The 16,817-nt window shown below is 41.2% G+C and overlaps 1 protein-coding gene and 1 pseudogene across 1 annotated transcript in view; one reads left to right on the top strand and one right to left on the bottom strand.

Annotated features, from left to right (window-relative positions):
* Positions 1 to 16,817, top strand: part of SMYD3 (SET and MYND domain containing 3) — a 769,033-nt gene that overhangs the window by 67,391 nt on the left and 684,825 nt on the right. The gene's annotated exons all lie outside the window — the stretch shown is intronic.
* On the bottom strand, positions 953 to 1,956 carry LOC142437430 (ADP/ATP translocase 2 pseudogene; annotated as a pseudogene).

The following is a 16,817-nucleotide window of genomic DNA, read 5'->3' as shown; positions in this document are numbered from 1 at the left end:
TGTGAGGACATTGCTTTGATAACGTCGATTTGGGTGGTTCTTCTCCTAGCAGTATAAGTAGAGGAGCCTATAAAAAGCTTGTCTCAGAATTTCAGCTCTGTTGCTTTACATAGAAATTTTAGAAGTATTTTTGTGTTTCATCACGACTCATTCATTAAGAGCCTAGCACAGTGGCTTGTGTGTGTCGTAGTGATGGGTTGCAGTAATTAGTGGATACACTTTACTGAAGTAGAAGAATAAATGTTGCTAGGATTTCTGTAAGCCTTTAATATATTGAACTATCTCATGGTTTAGTACCATTCATAAAGTTTATTTACCAGCTCTTCGAAGTGGACAAACTTAAAACCAAACTTGTTGCCATCAAATTGATGCCAACTCATATGATCCGTTTTGACAGGGTAGAGGTGCTCCTGTGGGTTTCTCAGACTGTGCCTCTTTGTAAGAGAAGAAAGTCCTGTCTTCCTCCTGAGGAGGAGCCACTAGTTTTGACCTGCTGACCTTGCAGTTAGCAACCTAACATAGGAAGGAAATAGGATTATATTTTGATTGAGTAGTTCTTATATTGTTATTGCTAAAACATAGGTGGAAAAGCAGAGAGAGAAAATCTACCAGTGTGAGTCTGCCATACTCATCTTTATGTATTGCTTTGTGTCTTCTTCATGGGCCTAATTTATTTTCCCAGCCATAAAATGAATATTTGTCTTGACGAACCCTATCTTTTTTTTCCCTGTGTTTCAGATACTTTTTATTTCTTCAAATTTGTTTATTTATTAGGAGTGACTGAAATAAAAAATAGAATTGAGTCCCATCATCATCATGATCATCGTGGAAATGGCTTTAAGAGAAAACTGGTCAGATGAATATTATTGCTTCCCATTTTCAACCAGTAGATAGTTGCCATTGATCTAGACAGCCAACCGTCTGCCAAGAATGCTTGAGATATGTTACATAATACAACATGCCCATTCACGGGGGAAACCCACTAGGAAATAACTTATGTGTACTTCTTGATTTCATCGTACAAGACCAGCACAAAGGCACCACCCATGCCTCTGAGCACATTGGACCAGGCGCCCTTGAAGAACGCTTTGCTCCCTTCATCCCGAGCGATCTTCCTCCAGCAGTCCAGCGTGCCGGTGTACATGATATCAGTTCCTTTGCGCCCCTACTGCATCATCATTCGGCGACGAACGGTGTCAAATGGGTAGGAAGTCAACCCAGCCATGGCTGTGACGGACTGTGCAATCATCCAGCTGACGAAGATGTGCGTGTTCTTGGGATCCGGAAGCATTCCCTTTGCGGTGTCATAGATGCTGAAGTAGGCAGCCCGGTAGATGATAATTCCCTGCACAGACACGTTGAAGCCCTGGTACAGGCCCCTAATCCCATCAGACTCGGTGATTTTAACCAAGCAGTCACTGAGGCCTTTGAACTCCCGTTCGGCGCCGGCTTTGCCCACATCAGCTGCTAGACGGGTACGGGCAAAATCAAGAGGGTACACAAAGCACAAAGATGTGGCCCCCGCGGCACCGCCCGATGCCAGGTTCCCTGCAAAGTAGCACCAGAACTGGGTCCTCTTGTCCACACCACCCAGGAAGATCTGCTTGTATTTATCTTTGAAGGCAAAGTTGAGAGCCTGGGTGGGGAAGTATAGGATGACATTGGCCAGGTTACCCCGCCAGAAAGACAGGACTCCCTGCTCCTTGGGGATACAAACCACACAATCGATGATGCCCTTGTACTGCTTATCTGCGGTGATTTGCTTCCTGGCGTGCTGCACCTGCAGCAGCAGCTTGACCCGTTCGATGGGCGCTACCGCCGTCTTGGAGATGGCCGCGGCCACTCCACCTGCCAAGAAGTCCTTGGCGAAGGACACAGCGGCATCTGTCATGTTGGAAGAGAACGAGGCGACGGGCGACCGCTTAGATGGAACAGGAACCGGCTCTGACTCCGGGGCTCTGGCGACGGACCCTATCTTTTAGTATAATAGCCGCAGAGTTGTACAGATAGGAGGAACCCATTAAGAATTGTTGCCTCATATCCAGGAGATGCAAATCAAAACAACAATGAGATATCATCTTAGACCCACAGGGAAAGCCCAGTTCAAAATATCAGAGAACAACAAATGCTGGAGAGGGTGCAGAGAGATGGGAACTCTTCATCCACTTCCGGTGGACTTGTAAATATGTACAATCAGTGTGGAAAGCTATCTGGTGATAACTATAGCAACTGGGAATAGAAATACGATATGACCTCTATATGATATGACTGCTAGTCTATACGATATGACCTCTATATGATATGACTGCTAGTCTATATGATATGACCTCTATACGATATGACTGCTAGTCTATATGATATGACTAGCAGTACCTCTATTGGGCATATATCTCAAAAAAAATAAGAGGCAGAAAACAAACAGGCATATACTCTACCGTGTTCACTGCAGCACAGTTTACAAAAGCAAGATGTTGAAACAGCCCCAGTGCCCATCAGTAGAAGGATGGATAAAGAAGCTGTGGTACACACACCCAGTGGGATAATATGCATCTCTAAAAGCAACAATGAAACCATGAAATACCTCATGACATGGAAGGACCTGGAAACCATTATGCTGAGTGATGTTAGTTTAATCACCAAAGGACAAATATTGTATGAGTCCATTGCTATAAGATAAACACTAGGAGCCCAGTGCTCCAAAGGCATGTGTTCTAATCCAGTCCCCTAGGTAACAAGGTAGAGAGCCTGCCGAGCATCCATGAAGCACATATCACCCCCTCTAAATGCTCATCTTAAAAGCCTCACCTCACCTCACCCTAGCTGGGGTCAGTTTTTCAAGATCTGGGGAGAGGGCGAAGATTATTCAGTCACTGCCATTACAAAATTGTGCTCAAGGTCACCCCAATCCATTGGATACTCCCACCAGAGTGATAAGGACACCTTACTGGAAAGTCAAGCCAAGACGGATTGATGGGCATGTATTTCTCAGAGAAAGCAATTATATCTCCGCTGGTAGGAAAACGGGGAAGAGCAACCTCCCAGTGGGAAAATTGGCTTAACAATATGTGTGGAGCCCAAGGGGAGGATGTACCTGGGATTAGATGCCTCACATTTGACCTAGTTTCTACATAGCCCTGGCAATCCAGGATGTGAGCTATAGACTACTGAGACTTTGTTCTATTTTTCATTTTAGCAGTTTTATCAGCACTTCATCCACATGTCATACAATTCAATAATTCAATCATTTCAAGAAGAATTGTACAATTGCCATCATATTCAATTCTAGAACATTTTATTTTTCCTTGTAGTCGTTATTCTTATAATTAATAGTTTTTAATTGTGGCAGAAATATACACAACAAAATATTCTCTGAGTCCACAATTTCTGCTTGTATAATTCAGTGTTCTTGATTATGCTTTTTATGTTGTAAGACTATAATTGATATACTTTTCCAAACCATTCTATCACCATTGACATAAATTCAATGCCCCTATGTAACAACTCCTTCCCCTTCACCTAGGGTAACCATTGGTCACATGTGGTTTCTCTTTTCTCTCGTGGTTTTCTTGAGATAGTATTCACATATCCTATACTTCCATGGTTAAATTGCTTTTAATATGAGTTGTATAATCACAATCAGTTCTCATGCTCCCTCTCCTCTCCCACATTCATTGCTTGCTCCCCCAATCATCTCACCTTCCCTATTTCCCACTCCACCTTCACATCCCCCTTAACCCATTGTGTCAGTTATTATCTCTATGATCGGTTATCACAAACTGGGAAACCCAACAGAAACAATAAAAAACTAAAAGTAAAATAAATTGGTAAGGATAACGTAGTAATAATATAAAGATTAAAATACAAATAACGAGTAAGAAAGAAAAGACTACCACCAATATTTAGAAAGTGGGAAGAATTTTTTGTTACGGAACTAGCAAGCAACATTTGAGCCTAGAACAAATTCGGGTTGGGTCAAGAGGGAGGTCCACTGACCAATTGTCAAGTTCAATCCAGCACAATCAAGTTTACAATGCTCTCTGATAGGAAAGCATTTCAAGACCTTTGCCTGTGGCTAGAGGGGATCTGTCAGAGGCTTAATCTGCTTAGATACTCTGCAGATGCGTTTGGGGCCCCCATAGTCTTCCACAGCCTTCTACAAATTGGGTGTTCACAGTTTAAGCTTTGACACTTTCCCCTTCTTCATATTTGGATGTTGTTTATCATCTTTGGATCACCCAGGCTGGTGTGCTTCTTCCATGTGGACTTGGTTGACTCCTCACTTAGATGCGGCTTGTTTGAATACAAGACCCCAGACACTATTACAATTGATAGCCGGGCACCATCTGCTTTTTTTTGCCACACTTTGCTGTACCATCCTTATCTGTAGTGGTCTTTTCATGAAGGGGAGTATTGAGCAGGGCCATGTTATCAGAACTAACAGTTCTTGGATTGGGGCTAGAGTTAAGTGGGAGCCCAGAATCCATCTGCTTATCCATGGGATATACATGACCCAGGTTTACTTTGGTGGTTGTAGTATTATATAAAAAAAGATATGGCCAACTTTGGTGGTCATATTATGACAAAATCAAGACCCCCCCATACTTATATAATTTCCTTTTCTCAACAATATTTTAAATTCTGTACCATTGGCAAAACTAATGATAGTACCAATGTATCTAAGGGTTCTGCATTGAGCTGCTAACCCCAAGATTATCAATTCAAAACGACTAACCAGCACCACTGGGGAAGGTTGAGGCATTCTACTTCTGTGAAAATTTGCAGGCTCTGAGACTCACAGGAACAGGCCTACCCTTCCCTATTGTGTTGCTATAAGTCAGCATTCACTTGATGGTAGTGGAAATGATGCCCCAGGGGGGTGATTGATAATGTTCTCTAACATAAAATGACTATGATGTTTCTCAGGTGAACCAGAGACATATATAAACCATAGATGCATGAAAAGATTTGGGCCTTGCACTTAATTGTAGCCCCAATCCAAGAGCAATGAGCTCTTATGATGTGGCTCTGTGTGGTCTTCACCGACATGCAGAGCTCACTGAAGATGTGGGTGCTATAGCAAAGTATGCTCAAGAAACCAGATGGTGCCTGGCTATTACAAAGGATAGCATCTGGAATCTTAGAGGCTTGTTTTCAAACAAGTAGCCATCTAAATGAGGCATCAATGAAGTCTACCTGGCAGAAGCACACCAGCCTGTGTGATCCAAAGATTGCAAATAATAACATCCAAATCTAAAGGAGGGCATGGCATCAGAGCTTAAATTGTGAACAGCTGGTTTGCAGAAGGCTGTGGACGACACTGGAAGCCCAAAATCCATGTGCAGGGTTCAGTCCTGGATTTAGCCTCTGCTGAACACCTCTGATCGTTCTTGAGAGATGTGAGTAGCCCTGTTATCAGACAGAGAACATCGTAAAGTTCACTATGGCAGACAGGTCAAAATGTATTATCGTTTGATCTCCCTTTAGACCTATTTTTTTAAGTCATTTTATTAGGGGCTCATACGACTCTTATCACAATCCATACATATACATACATCAATTGTGTAAAGCACATCCGTACATTCTTTGCCCTAATCGTTTTCAAAGCATTTGCTCTCCACTTAAGCCCTTTGCATCAGGTCCTCTTCCCCGCCCGCCCCCCCCCCCGCTTCCCCCTCCCTCATGAGCCCTTGATAATTTATAAATTATTATTTTGTCATATCTTGCCCTGTCTGATGTCTTCCTTCACCCCCTTTTCTGTTGTTGAGGCATAACAATACCTAGCAGACCATAAGCCATACACAAAGAGCATTAAAATTCTATCGATGGGCCACCATTCATTGAGCACCCTCAAAGAAAGAGATCTGAACGCAAAGTCAATGACCACCTACTTTAAAGCTGTTTGAATTTTAAAACGTGAAGTGAAGGGAAAATACCTATGGATTGAGCCCCTGGGGAATTCCCTCTGACCACGGACCAGGCATGTGAAGAGCCTTGCTGGCAAGCAGAGCAGACTGGAAAGTGGATTGTTGCAGATGCCGTCAGGCTAGCATTTAGACCCTATCGTTTGATCTCCCTTATGATCCATTTAAACTCGTTCTGTTTTTAAACTATTTCCTAGTTTCTTTTTGAGTGAGGTTTTGATTTGATCTGTTTTGCTTTCTTATTCTTGTTAGTTTTAAAACATTTTTCTGTGTATGAAATCCAGAATAGGCAAAACTACAGAGAGAGTAACTGGATTCGTGGTTCCTTGAGGATACGGCATGTGAGACTGGGGGAAATGGGACTTCATGATGATGAGTGCAAGAATGAAGAAAATGTTTGAAACTGATTGGGTGATGATCACACAACTCTTCTTGATGTGATTGAATTATTCAATTGCATGACACGTGAACTAGATGCCAATAAAACTGTTGGGGAAAGAAAAGCTTTTAAAGCAAAAGGCTAAATAAATAAATGGGACTATTGGCTTGGTTGCTTGGCAAACTGTGACAGTGAAAGTGCTTCTCCCCTTCTCAATCCATGACACTTTATAGAGATGTATGTCTGATTCCTAAAAATGTTTCCTAGAGAGATTCTGAGCTTTCTTTGTTAACTTATTTTATAGTTAGTTAAGGCGTGACCCTTACTTTTTTTTTGGTGATCTGTAATTTTGAGGGGCATTTCTCTGTTTCTTTATTGAAATTTTCTCCCTTTGCCATGTGAACAATTTCCTTATCACCAGTTTGACGTTCAACTATTTATTTGATTCTTTTTAAAATTTATTTTTAAATTGTTTTATTAGGGGCTCATACAACTCATCACAATCCATACATACATCCAGTGTGTCAAGCACATTTGTACATTCATTGCCCTCATCATTCTCAAAACATCTGCTTTCCACCTAAGCCCCTGGCATCAGCTCCTCGTTTTTTCCCCTCCTGCCCTGCTCCCCTTTCCCTCATGAACCCTGGATAATTTATAAATTATTATTTTGTCATATCTTGGCCTGTCTGATGTCTCTCTTCACCCACTTTTCTGTTGTCTGTCCCCCAGGGAGGAGGACACATGTAGATCCTTGTAATAAGTTGCCCTTTTTCAACCCACCCTCCTTCTGCCCTCCCAGTATCGCCATTCACACCATTGGTACTGAAGGGATCATCTGCCCTGGATTCCCTGTTTCCAGTTCCTATCTGTACCAGTGTACATCCTCTGGTCTAGCCAGATTTGTAAGGTAGAATTGGGATCATGATAGTGGGGGAGGAGGAAGCATTTAGGAACTAGAGGAAAGTTGTATGTTTCATCGTTGCTATATCACACCCTGACTGGCTGGTCCCCTCCTGAGACCCTTCTGTAAGGGGGTGCCCTACAAATGAGCTTTTGGTCTCCACTCTGCACTCACCCCCTCATTCACTATGATAAAATTTTTTTTCTGATGGTGCCTGATACCTGATCCCTTTGACACCTCGTGATCGCGCAGACTGGTGTGCTTCTTCCATGTGGGCTTTGTTGCGTCTGAGCCAGATGGCTGCTTGTTTACCTTCAAGCCTTTAAGACCCCAGACACTATGTCTTTTGATAGCTGGGCACCATCAGCTTTCTCTGCCACATTTGCTTATGCACCCATTTGTCTTCAGTGATCGTATTGTGGAGATGAGCACACAATGATATGATTTTTTGTTCTTTGATGCCTGATTTTTTGTTCTTTGATGTCCCTTTGGTACATCGTGATTACACAGTTTGGTGTGTGGGCTTTGTTGCTTCTGAGCTAGATGGCCACTTGTTTACCTTCAAGGCTTTAAGACACCAGACACTATATCTTAAAAAAAAAATCATTTTGTTGGGGGCTCGTACAAGTCTTATCACAATCCATACATACATCCATTGTGTCAAGAACATATATGTACATTTGTTGCCAGATGCTATAGCCGGGCACCATCAGCTTTCTTCACCACATTTGCTTATTCACCCGCTTTGTCTTCAGTGGTTGTGTCGGGAAGGTGAGCATCATAGAATGCCAGTTTAAGAGAAGAAAGTATTCTTGCACTGAGGGAATACTTGAGTAGAGGCCCAATGTCCTTCTGCCACCTTAATACTAAACCTATAAATATGTGCACATAGATCTATTTCCCCATCCTCATATATAAATGTATTTGCATATGTACACGACTTTATCTAGACCTCTATAATTGCCCTTTGCCTTTCAGCTCTTTCCTCTATTTCCTTTGACTTTCCTCCTGTCCCACTATCATGCTCAGTCCCCACCTGGGTGATGTTCAACAAACTATTTATGCACATTTTCCTTCAACTCATCCATTGAAATCTCATCCATGCACTATCACTCCTTCCACTTTCTTGCTGTGTTTTCTGTTTCCAATCCTTCTTCTTTACTAACCCTCTGAACTATGTCTTTTTTGTAAATGCTCCACTTTTGATCTTAAATGGTTCATTATTCTATCATGGGTGGGTTCAGTTCCTGGCATGCAGGGGGACTGAGAATCATAGTTTCAAGGGTCCCACCTATCTCTCTCTGACCAGTAAGTCTGGTCTCTTTTATGATTTTTTATTTTGTTTCACATTTTCCCCATCCTTGTTTCTCAACCTTCCAATAGGATTATTTTCACAGTAGTTGTTCAGGGTAGTCAGGCACCATGTAGTTCTTCTGGTCCCAGAATTGTTCGTTGGACTGATTGTTTCTTTCCTTGTGTCTTTTCATCGTCATCATTCTTTTTCTCTCAGGAGGGGGAGAGACCAATAGTTAAACCTTGCATGGCTGTTCCTGACCTATGCGTTACTACTCACCCAAGTCGGATATAAAACATTGTCTTTGTGAATTATGCTTGCTAACACACCCTACTCTCCTGAGATTACGAACCTCATCTCTTTGCCCCAATGATTCAGCCCCTCAAGGAACTTGGTTTTATGTAGGAAGCATTCATAACTTTGCCTCCTATTTGTTCCTCCACATTCATGATAATATTTGCAGCAAAGATAAATACTCATATACAAACATCCTCTGTTGAATCTATATATATTCATGGGTAAATACCCATTCTTCCTCCCATTCTTGTTTAGTTTGCATGCCTATCTAAGCAGCTATTCATAGATCAGCACTATTATAGGATTGTGTATACATATGATTGGCCTCTGTACAGTTAAGTCTTACTAATCTAAATGTCTTGTCCTGTCGCTCTCATTTTTTGCTCACTTCCCTCTTGTTGAATATTGCCTTCCCTTCATGCAAGTTAACATCTGCCTATTCCCTAGCCTATGATTTCCCTTCTCTCTTTTTCCTTCCCACCCCTGGTAGCTGTCAAGACCTATGTCTCTTATTATGAAAACCTTTTATTGACTCTTTATTATTATATAGTTTCATATAATGTTTGGCTTTTTGTGATTGATGTATCTCCCCCAGCATAATCCCCTCCAGGTTCATCCATGTTATGAGTTGTTGATAGACTCATCATTTAACTTGACGGTGTATCCTTTGTGTGTACACACCAAAGTTGGTGTATCGATTCTTGCACTGATGGGCATTTAGGTTGTTTCCAGCTTCTTGTTATGGTGAATAGTGCTGTTGTGCTGCAGCTCTTATTTCTTTAGGTTATATGCCAAGTGGAGGAATTGCTGAGCCATGTGGCATTTTTCTTCCCAACTTTTTATTTTTATTTATTTATTTATTTTTAACAATTTATTGGGGCTCATACAATTCTTATCACAGTTCATACATATACATACATCAATTGTATAAAGCACATCTGTACAGTCTTTGCCCTAATCATTTTTTTCTCCTCTTTTCTTTTTTTACATTTTATTAGGGACTCATACAACTCTTATCACAATCCATACATATACATACATCAATTGTATAAAGCACATCCATACATTCCCTGCCCCAGTCATTCTCAAGGCATTTGCTCTCCACTTAAGCCCCTTGCATCAGGTCCTCTTTTTTTTTTCCCCTCCCTCCCCCTTCCCAACTTTTTAAAAGAAACACCATATCACTTCCTACCATGGTTGCACCATCTTACAGTCCCACCAGCTGTGCAGGAGGGTTCCAATCTCTCCACACCCTTGCTAGCGTTGGTTGTTTTCTGTCCCACCCCAACTTTGCTATTAATGTTGTAGTGAGGTGGCATCTCATTGTTTTGATTTGCATCTTGCAAATGACTAATGATCACGAGTTTTTCTTCATGCTTGTTGGCTCCCTGATGCTTTCTTTGTTGAAGTGTCTGTTCATATCCTCTGATCATTTAAAAATTATTTATAATTTTCTTGTGGAGGTCTCAGAGTTTTTGTAGATTTTAGAGAATAGTCCCTTGTCCAACATTTCATTGCTAATTATTTTTCCCCAATGTGTGGGTTTTCTTTTTACTCTTTTCAATTCTTTCTTCTTCCTCCTTTATGTCATTTTTATTTTTCTACTTTGTATGTGAACGTGGCCCTGAAAAATCAGCTGCATTGAAACACTCCAGTCAATTGCGAAACTGTAGACCTGGAGAGAGAGAGGGGTTTGGCAACTTCAGACTGGCTTCCCCCAAGGGACTTGTCGTCCAAGCTCAAAACCCAAGGGTGCTCTGAGCAGGGTGGGACAGGACCATGCAGTGCAGACTCTGGCAGTAGGAGCAGTAAGGACCGATAACAACAAGGGTTGCTGCTGAGCATGAGTTTATTGGCTGCTGGCCTCATGCTGGTTTTGGATGAAGCTGATCAGCCCATTGGTGGAAGAATCATCAGATGTAACTGGGTCACTGCCCTGAAGCTCAGGTTCAAGTTTCTTAGCCAGCTGCTTCCTGAACCACTCCCTACTGGTCAAAGCTGTTGATCTCCATTTGTCTTCAATGATCCAATGATATGATTTTTTGTTCTTTGATGCCTGATAACTGATCCCTTCAGAACCACGTGATCATACAGGCTGGTGTGTTCTTCCATGTAGGCTTTGTTGCTTCTGAGCTAGATGACCACTTGTTTACCTTCAAGCCTTTAAGACCCCAGACAGTATATCTTTTGATAGCCGGGCACCATCAGCTTTCTTCACCATATTTGCTTGTCCACCCGCTTTGTCTTCAGCAGTTGTGTTGGGAGGGTGAGCATCATAGAAAGCCAATTTAATATAAAAAAGTATTCTTGCATTGAGGGAGTACTTGAGTGGAGGCCTTCAAGAGCTTTGACCTAATAAAATGTTTTTTTATAAAAAAAGAGAGAGACCAGGAAGGAGCTCCAGGGTTCAGGAAAGAGTGCAGAAGAACTTAAGAAGCTGTTGCCACCAAAGGTCTTTGAAGGAAACCGGTCAACCAAAATTCCCCAAGCTTCTACTATTCATGCTCTGTGCCTTGATCACCATGTATGAATACACGTTCTTTATTGAGGGAATCTTTGTGGGCTATGTTATGCCAGTTGATCTTTGTGTGTTCTAAGACAATGGTTTTGAGCCCCGGGACCAAATATTCATTCACTCTCAGTTATAACTAAGGAGTTTTCATAACTTTGCTCCTTGTATGCTCTGCTATATTCATGAGGATATCAGTAACACAGATAGATACACATGTAAAATATTCTCGGTCAGACCTATACAACAGAGCTTCAAAAAGTTTATGAAAATATGGAATTTTCCCACAAACTTTTAATTTTTTCCCACAAACATTTTAAAGCCTGGTATATATTCATGGACATAGTCACATTCTTCCCACCTGTTCAGTTTGTATGTTTTATCTATGTCTCCACTTACAGATGCCTACCAATAGATATATAAATACCCATGTCCATTATACCACTACTTACAATAGCAAAAAGATAGAAGCAATCCAAATGCCCATCACTGACAGAATGTATAAACAAATTTGGTTCATATACACAATGGAAAACATATAATATTAAAGAGTAACAGTGAATCTGTGAAACACTTCATAACACAGATGCTGAGCAAAATAGGTCCATCCTGAAAGGGTCAACATTATATGTGACAACTACTATAAAAACTCAAGAGAAGGTTTACATGAAGAGAAGTATTCTTTGATAGTTACCAGAGTAGGAGGGGACGGGAGAATAAATCACTAACTAGAGCTTAGGTTCTTAGGCTTATTTGGCTTACTGCTTCCTTTTCAGAAAAATTTTTTTAATGACTCTGTGCCCACCTGACAACGAAACTATAGCCTAATCCAGGATAAAGTGTCTGCTACTGAAGCCCCCCAGCCCCGGGACCACTCAGGCACTGCAAGGGGGTGTAAGACTCAGCTAGACGCATATTAACTCCGGTGGAGGGGAAACCTAATAATAAGATAGAAGTGAGCCAAAAAAAGAGAGAGAAAGACCTGGGAGGAGTATAAGCGTTAAAGACAACAAAAGTTAGCAAAAAAAGAGATCCCAACTGGCTGGTGTGGAGTGGGTTTTGACTCAGCCACTCTATAGGACCGGTAGAACTGCCTTCTTGAATTCCAGGGCGGCAGTCGTTGTGGAAGCAGACTGCCTTCTCTTTTTCCAGGGGGGCCTCTGGAGCATTTCTGTTGCTGACCTTTTGGTTAGCAGCAGAGTGCTTTGTCACCAGGCCTCCTTGAATATTAATTTAGAAAGGGAAAGTTGAGATTGAGAGAAATTTTCTAGTTGAGGACACAGTCACTGTTTTTCAGCTGTTCTTTGATACCTTTGGGGGTCGAGCAACCATTTCACAGGGGTTGCCTGATTCATGACAGTAGCAAAATTCCAGCTATGAAAGAGCAACAAAAATAATTTTGTGGTTGGGGGCCACCACAACATGAGGAACTGTATTAGCATTAGGAAGGTTGAGAGTCACTGTATTATGGGGTAAAGTTTGAGGTTTGTGGTGGATATGAGGAACTAACATTTATTGGGCATTTAAAAGATAGTGCTACCATTTTCATGTATTTATGATGTACAGGCTTACTTATTTTGATTTAAGCAAGGATTTTAATATTTAATTATTATTTAATACCTTCTTTATTTAAAAATAATTTTATTGAGGCTCTGACAACGCTTCTAATAATCCATACATCAATTATACCAAGCATATTTGTACATATGTTGCCATCATAATTTTTTAAACATTTACTTTTTATTTTAGCCCTTGGTAGGCTTACTTATTGTAATGTCTAAGGTCAGAGCATAAAATTCTAATATTTTGAATGACTGAATGTTATTTCAGTCATTTGTTTTATGACTGAATGTTGTTTTATCTCAGAATGGAGTCAAACAAATACACCTACTCCTCACTGACTATCTTATTTTCCTATATTTCACACTTTATGGCAACAGGAGCAAATCCTCTGTCTGCTGAGGCGGGAGGCAAAGGCTATGGTGTTAAGAATTATATGTCACTTGGCTAAGCCACAGCTCTCAGTGGATTGACAGATGGTATAATTTGGCAGGTATGTAGTGGTTTTTGCCATCCTTCACTTTATGATCTGATATGATTATCCTCCATTTTTGCATAATGTTCACTTTTCACAGCAACTTTGTCTTTGGTACAACTATGAGGATTAGGTGTATTTATTACAAGTGTCTATTATGTAATATGTCACTCTCTCAGGCTCTGGAGGTATAACAGTGATCAAAATAGACATGGCCCATGATTGTCTTCATGGGCCTTGGCATAATTTCTAGAACCCAACAGGTGTCTTGTGAATGTGGTTGAGGCATATTCCTTGTGGTCTACCATCCCATTTGGAGTCTTTGTCTAGAAGGAGGCAAGTTCTAAATGTTGTGATGTGGATTTATTTCCACTAGGTGGTGGTAGAGTCATAGACACTGAGACATGTGCACAGTAATTAAGTCACTAATTGGAAATATAGTTCTTTTTTTATAAAATTTAAATCTGTTTATATTAATTCACTAGACTGTAACCATTCATCAGCATGAGAACTTTTAACACATCTTTTTGAGTGGACCCCAATAAATAAAATTTCTCAAGTTCATGGTTTTGTCTTCTTTTGGTGAGATTTGGCCACATGCTAGGGATGGTGCTGGTTGTTGAGGATTCAGAGTTGAAAATGATTGTTTGCCTTTGAGCTGTCACAAGCCTGTTTTGGAGAGGACATCAAAAGAGATTAATTTCCATGAAATGCACATGTCTTCAGTATGCCATTAGCTGAGTTTTGACAAACACTTTTCCTTTGTGTAACTGAAATCTCTATCAAGTTATCGTTAAATACATCTCTTGTTGTTGTGAGGTGCCTTCGAGTTGCTTCCAAACACACAGCACAACAAGACACCACACCACATGGTCTTGTGCCAGCCCTCCAGTCGTTACTGTGCATGAGCCCATCGCGCAGCCCTGTGTCAACCCATCTTGTCAAATGCGTCCTCCTTTTCGCTGCTCCTCCACGTTACCGAGCATGGTGTCCTTCTCCAGCGGCTGGTCTCCCTGACAACATGCCAAAGTACGTGAGATGAAGTCTTGCCGGCCTTGCCTCTAAGGAGCACTCTGACCATACTTCTTCCAAGAGAGTCGCTGTCCTTTTAGCAGGTCATAGGTAGGCGGAGTGAGCAACAGAAATTGATTATGAGAGGAGGGAAGATGATCACATCACAGCTTCACTTAGACAGCTGTCTGGTGTCTTGACTTTATCGGTTCAAATTCAGTTTCTGTGAGTCTTAGATGCAGTTCGGTTTTATCCATGAGAACTGGTTTTGGTGGATTCCTTTCATTGGTAAGGCAAACAAGGGGGGAGGGGGAAGTAGAAAGTGCATCCTTTATTTTCTAAAGGTGAGGGACTTAACAATCATTTAAAAACAAAAGAGGAAAAAAGCCCTTTCAAATTGATAGCAACAGGTTATGTAATCACAGAGTTAAAAATGCGTCAAAGCTGACAACAGTAGTGAATCAAAGAATCAATGTGGGTGGGCACATATTGTGTGCCAGCACTGGGCCTCTTGACTTTCATGGTCAAGTTTTAGGGCAGTATTAAAAGGTGGGTGCCATTGTTCCCTGCACTGGGGACATCAGTAAAGACACAGATGTTCAAAGAGCTTATATAACTTGCTCAGAAGCAGGACTTTTACATTACAGAGAAAAACCACCACAAAAATAAAAGGAGGGTTTCAGCTTATTTGATCAGAGTAGATGTACTGGGGAAGAGTATTTCTTTCTAAAGGATTGATTGCATCATAGTACATGTACCACATTTACTCAAGTATAAGCCGACCCGAATATCAGCCGAGGCACCTAATTTTACCACAAAAACTGCATTAAAAACGTGCTGGAAAATTCGACTTATACACGAGTATATAGGTATAACATTTTACTTTCTTAGGGCAATGATGAGAAGGGATAAATAGTCAATCTGTTATTGGCTCTTAAACATTTAGGAGCAATCGCATCAAGACAAGTGATGAGCCATGCAGATTTTCAGACCTGGTCCTACTCACTGCCAACCCTCTGCTCCCTGAGTCAATGCCAACTCGTAGCAACCCTTTGTAGGTTCTGAGGCTGTAAATCTTTAGAAGAGCAGAGAGCCTCATCATTCTCCTGTGAAGTGGCTGGTGTGTTTGAACTGCTGACTTTACAATACCACTGGGGCTCCTTAGGCCTCACCCGCAGACCTACTAAATCGGAAGCTCTGCTGATGGGGTCCAGCATTGATATTTTACCAAGCCCTATGGGGAACTCTGATATATGCTACAGTAGAGAACAGGTGAGTGCTTTAGTCAATGAGGTTTCCGAAAGTTCATGAAAATATTCCATTTTTAATTCTATTTTTTTCCACACACTTTTTGAAGCACCCTTGTCTTGTGAAATCCTAATATACCCATCATGCTATTCTTTATCCCTGCTTTGTACATAAGAAATGCGAGGTTCAAACTGGTAACTTGTTCCATTAGATACATGAATCGGTAGCTAGAGTGTAGAACGTGAGGTCAGTCTGACTATAAAACCAATGCTTAGGTGAATTGTATGCTACGTGAATTTTGCCTCAATTAAAAACAGACAGAAAAAAAACCCCCAGGAATTCGAATGGGTTCTTCTCTGTTGAGTCATGGTCAACAGAACAAAACCAGAATGGATCCAAATTTGTCAATTGTGCATGAATGGAACAATAAGCGGAACAGAAAAAAATTACAAGTCAGTCTTCCTCTAAGAAAACAATAGCAGTGTGTCCTGCAGAGCCATGAAATTTCTTGACCGGAACAGTTGGAAACAGCAGTGCCGGCTCTGTGGTGGTGGCCCCCCAGTACTTGGAATGCACATCTCTCTCCACAGTTCTGGCAATGATATGGTTTTGGGTCAGGCTCCTGCCATGGCTCACTGTGCCTTTTCCGAGACTCCCACTTTAGGGCACTGACTCATAAGTTTCCTCCTTCTCGTTATTGTTCTGCTTCCCCCAATTTTAAATAGTTGGCTCCATTCTGATATTGCGCTGCTAGCCATGACTTAACCCGTTCTAAGTAGTTCAAAACCCTGTCATACACTGTGTTAGTTGCTCAATGAGACTTGAGATCCTTAATTTAATTATCTCTACAAAGACCCCTTCTCTAATATGGCCCTATTCAGAGCTTCTGGGGATTTGGATGTGGACATATCTTTAGGCTAGCCATCACTTAACCCATTACCAAAACCGCCCTTGGTACCAAAGTGTTACTATCTGGTAAAAATGCACAACAAAACCAACTGCATTTATATACAGAAGTGAATATCTGGAGATGTCAGGGCCTATTTTTTTCTGATCTTATTTTCTTACAAAACACACTGCCATTGAGTTGATTCCTACATATAATGACCCTATAGGACAGAGTAGAACCACCCCCATGGGTTTCAGATGGAATTTTCCCACAAACAGTTTCAAGCTTCCCTGTATAAGCAGAGAGAAGACGTATATTTGGAACATTGTT

The sequence above is a fragment of the Tenrec ecaudatus genome, chromosome 1, assembly GCF_050624435.1.
Source record: "Tenrec ecaudatus isolate mTenEca1 chromosome 1, mTenEca1.hap1, whole genome shotgun sequence".
NCBI lineage: Eukaryota > Metazoa > Chordata > Mammalia > Afrosoricida > Tenrecidae > Tenrec > Tenrec ecaudatus.
Note: the sequence above shows the minus strand (reverse complement) of the source record. Positions and strands in the feature narration are given on the sequence as shown.